Below are 5,068 nucleotides of genomic sequence, written 5' to 3'. Positions count from 1 at the left end.
ACGAGGATCGTGTTAATCCGCGTGTGTTGTGTAAATGCGGCAATACAGCGCTTGACGGCGAGATCGCTGGAAATGAGGATACGAGCCTGCTGCTAATCCACGTTTGACTGAAGAGGGAAAGAAAAAAGAGAAAAAAAAAAACATCAATTCAGGAAGGTAACTGAATTTAATGAAAACGACAAAGAACGGGGAAAAATGACAGCAGTTTTTGGCAATATTGGTCCCTTTGATGAAAGTAGTGAGCAGTGGAGCTCTTATACAGAAAGATTTGAGTACTTTGTAGCTGCTAATGCTATTACTGAAGATAAAGTTGTACCCACTTTTCTAAGTGTGATTGGTCCAAAGACATATACGTTACTGCGTAACCTCCTGCAGCCAGAAAAACCGGGTGAGAAAACATATGATCAAATAGTGGGCACTCTAAAAGCGCATTTCTCTCCAAAGCCCTTAGTAATCGCGGAGCGATTTCGATTTCACAGACGGAATCAGCTGGAAGGAGAAACCGTAGCAATGTTTGTGGCAGTGCTAAAAAAATTAGCTGAATACTGCGAATTTGGTGAAGTGCTAAATGACACACTTCGAGACCGATTAGTTTGCGGACTCCGCTGTGAGGGCATACAAAAAGATTGTTAACAGAGGGTAACCTGACACTACAAAGAGCAATTGAGCTGAGTGTGTCTATGGAAATGGCTGCAAAGGAAGCACAGCAACTGAGCTCAAACAGTAAAGTGCATAAGATGGAGGCTGGAAAACAAAATGAATATAAAAGTCAATGTTTTCGCTGTGGTAAGACGGGACATTTACCAGTTTCGTGCTGGTTTAAAGATGTTGAGTGCCGTAACTGCAAGAAAAAAGGACACATTGAGCGTGCATGTAAAAATAAAAGGGAAATGAAGAAAAAACGCATCAAAAACCAGAATACAGAAAGAAGCAAAAGCAACGTGTGTGTACACTTGGACAGGAAAACAAAGAGGCTACTGACACATCTGATGAGGAATTTTCTTTACACGTTCTCACTGTGGCAGGTGGAACCAAGGCTTATAAGGTTACCGCACTGCTGGAAGGACAGCCTGTGAAAATGGAGATTGACACTGGTGCTGCGGTGTCACTTGTGTCAGATGCGGTATACAGTGAAATACTGAATCACTTGCCACTTCCACCACCTGATGTGGTTCTTAAGACTTACACTGGGGAAGCGGTAACCATGAAAGGACTCATTCAGGTAACCGTTGAACTGAATGGGCAAACAAAAAAACTGCCATTGTATGTGGTCTTGGGTGGTTATCCTTCATTGATGGGTCGTTCTTGGCTGGAGCAACTCACGGTGGACTGGCCAGCCATACATATGATGACACCAAAAACACTAAACCTTGAAGAAATTCTAAAAAAACACAATGATGTGTTTAAACAGGAGTTGGGTAGCATGGAGGACATTAAGGTGAAATTGGCTGTGGAGCCGGGAAGCCAGCCAAAATTTTTAAAGGCCCGACCCCTTCCATATGCGCTAAAACCCAAGGTAGAGGAAAGTTTGGCTGAACTAATGAAGGAGGGGGTGCTGGAACCAGTCAGTGTGAGTAAGTGGGCAACACCCATTGTTCCAGTTTTAAAGAAAGATGGAGGCATAAGAATTTGTGGGGATTTTAAAGTCACGGTAAATCCAGTGTTGTCAGCAGAGCAATACCCCTTGCCTCATATTAACGATCTTTTTGCTGGATTGACAGGAGGGCAAAAATTCAGCAAAATCGACCTCAACCAAGCGTATCTGCAGATGCATGTTGAGGAACAGTCCAGAGAACTTCTCACCATTAACACCCACAAGGGCCTATTTCGGTATAAGCGGTTACCATTTGGAATTACTTCGGCTCCATCCGTTTTTCAGCGAGCGATGGATCAGATTCTAGCGGGGCTTCCAGGAGTGGTGTGTTACTTAGATGACATTCTAGTGACTGGCACTGATGAAGAGTCGCACTTGCAACATCTGGATGCTACACTTGAGAGACTGAAAGAATACGGATTGAGAGTGCGTAAGGAGAAATGTGAATTTTTCCAGTCTGCAGTCGAGTACTTAGGCCATGTCATTGATGCCTCTGGGTTGCATACATCTCCATCCAAAGTTAAGGCCATTGTGGATGCTCCAGTGCCTGAAAATGTAGGGCAGCTGAGGTCTTTCCTCGGTTTACTAAATTATTATGGGCGGTTCATTCCAAACATTGCTACGCTGCTGAAACCCCTACATAAATTGCTGTGTCATGAGAAAAATTGGAGGTGGACCTCTGAATGCCAAGAAGCATTCAAAAGAGCAAAAGAGACACTTTTAAGGTCAAATGCTCTCACTTATTTTGACCCTGCTCTTCCCATCCAGTTGGCCTGCGACGCTTCTCCATATGGTGTGGGAGCTGTTTTATCTCACGTCATGCCAAATGGTCAAGAGAGGGCAATCGCATTTGCTTCCAGGAGTCTGAGTAAAGCAGAAGCCAACTATGCTCAGATTGAGCGAGAGGCGTTGAGTATTGTGTTTGGAATTCGCAAGTTTTATCAGTACATTTTTGGGAGGAAGTTCACGTTGCTGACCGATCATCGCCCACTCACTGCAATTTTTGGCCCACACCAGGGCATTCCATCTCTGGCTGCTAGTAGGATGCAAAGATGGGCTTTGTTGTTATCCGCTCACACCTATGATATCAAATATCGGAAGTCGGAATTGCACAGAAATGCGGACGGTCTGTCTAGATTGCCTCTCGCTGACAGGTTAAAAGAGGCACAAGTTGCAGAAATTTTCTATTTCAGCCAAGTAGAAAGGGCCCCAGTAACAGCTGTGCAAGTGCGTAAGAGCACACGAAATGACCCTGTCCTGTCAAAGGTCATGGATATTGTCATGACAGGAAAAGGGGAGAGCAATGACCAGGATCTAAAACCATATATCTCTCGACGTCATGAACTTTCCGTGCAGTCAGGCTGTTTGCTGTGGGGAAGGAGAGTAATTATTCCCCTGCTCTGCGCAAGCACGTGCTTAAGCAGCTGCATGTGGGACACTGTGGAATGGTCAGGATGAAAGAAATTGCCAGGAGTTACTTCTGGTGGCCAGGGGTGGATGGCCAAATTGAAGAAAAGGCAAGAACATGTACGTCATGCCAGAGTATACGTAATGTACCCCAACTGGCACCGCTGCACCCATGGGAATATCCAGAAAAACCATGGCATCGCATTCATGTTGATTTTGCAGGCCCAGTCGAGGACAAAATGCTGTTGGTTGTCGTGGATGCACACAGTAAGTGGCCTGAGGTGGCTATCATGAAGTCTACCTCAGCTGAAAAGACAAGTGAAAAATTGGGAGAAATATTCAGTAGATTTGGATCTCCAGTGCAACTTGTCTCTGATAATGGCCCTCAATTTACATCTCATGAGATGGCCACATTCCTACAAGCAAACGGAGTGCAGCATATCACGTCAGCACCTTACCATCCTGCAACCAATGGGTTAGCAGAAAGGTTCGTTCAAACCATGAAACATGTGCTGAAAGCTTCACTCGGGCAGGGGAAGTTTCATCAACGCCTTCATAGCTTCTTGCTGTGCTATCGCAGTACTCCGCACGCAACTACCAAAGTGTCACCAGCGTCTTTGTTGTTCAATAGAGAGCTCAGGACAAACTTTGAGTTGCTTAAACCAGCAACACTCAAAGAAACTGTCTTACGACAGCAAAAGAATCAGGTACAGCGACGGAATCTGCGAGCCAAGGACAGAACATTTTCAGTAGGCTCACCAGTGCTGGCCCGGAACTATGGTGGTGGTCCGAAATGGGTTCCGGCTACTGTGGAGGCCCAGACGGGTCCAGTCTCATATAAAGTCAAAACTGCTGAGAATTGTTCTTGGAGGAGACACACTGATCAGTTGCTTAAGGGAGCCAATGCATTTTCAAATGTTCCTGAAGTTGCAGATGTCACTGACTCACTTAGTAACAGTACGATATCTCCTGAAGTACTAATCACTGAGCCTACCGAGTCTGCAAATGATCCATCTGTAAAGGAACAGACATTACCTGAAAATGGAAACCAAATTGGGCGCCGATACCCAGTTAGGGAGCGGCATCCTCCTCAGCGTTTCTTGGATTATGCTTAGTTAGGGGCTACCCTTGTTGTGTTGGGGCAGAATAATCCCCAAAAGGGTCAGCTAGGGTTTGAGGTAGTCTACCCTCACTCCCAGGGAAGTAGTTGTGTTCATATACCTTGTGTATATATGCCTTTTTGTATATGCATGTATATTTATATATAATATATATATATAAATGTTAAGAGAAGTTGAATTTCAATAATTACTGACTTATTTTGCAATTTCTGTAAATGGGTTATCTTTGTGTTAGACCTAAAAGAGTAAGGGGGAAGGGGATGTTGTATTTTGTGTAATGATTGTGACTACATTTCCCATGAGGCACTTGGTACTTATGTTGTTCCCCCTATTGTGTTCCGGTGTTGAGAGATGCATGAGAAGTAAAAGAGAAGTCACGCTGGTTGGAGTGTGTGTCATATTTGCCCGATATATATATACACTCTTCATAAAGACACAACAATCAAAGATAGAAAGAGAGTGGAGAAAAAAGAATGAAAGAGAAAGGAAGTTCTCAGGATCAAAATAAAGCTATTCAAACAAAAATCCAAGATTTTAAAATTTACATTTTGGTCTCTTAAATGGATTGATAAATGTTCTGACCAAAAGCTATAGAAATACCATAACATTTATCAAATCATCAATTAGATTTGATTACATTGTCCTATCAATATTCAGCATGGTCTCATAATCGATGGTTAACTCTTAATTATCTTGTTTTATTAGTGTTAATTTAGGATTTAGTCAGGTTTAATCTCTTCGTGTTGTTGTGACTGAATGAGTCACACACCTGAGGATCCTGTTTTGATCAGACCCTGTTAAAGCCTGTCAACAGCTACAGGAAAAGCCCCCCATTTTGATTTCTTAGCCTGCAGAGTGGTCTGGTGGAACTTGTCTGCTGACACACTGATATCCTGGGACACATTACGTATACAATGTCCATGTGTATAGTTAAACAGGTAAATAT

General features: G+C 43.4%; 1 pseudogene; it reads left to right on the top strand.

Moving 5' to 3' along the window:
- Positions 1–1,538: 1,538 nt before the first annotated feature.
- On the top strand, positions 1,539–4,694 carry LOC127661050 (uncharacterized protein K02A2.6-like; annotated as a pseudogene).
- The last annotated feature ends 374 nt before the right edge of the window (positions 4,695–5,068 follow it).

The sequence above is a fragment of the Xyrauchen texanus genome, chromosome 20 (genome assembly GCF_025860055.1).
Source record: "Xyrauchen texanus isolate HMW12.3.18 chromosome 20, RBS_HiC_50CHRs, whole genome shotgun sequence".
Lineage (NCBI taxonomy): Eukaryota > Metazoa > Chordata > Actinopteri > Cypriniformes > Catostomidae > Xyrauchen > Xyrauchen texanus.
The sequence above is the reverse complement of the archived record's forward strand: the minus strand, read 5'-3'. Positions and strand labels throughout refer to the sequence as shown.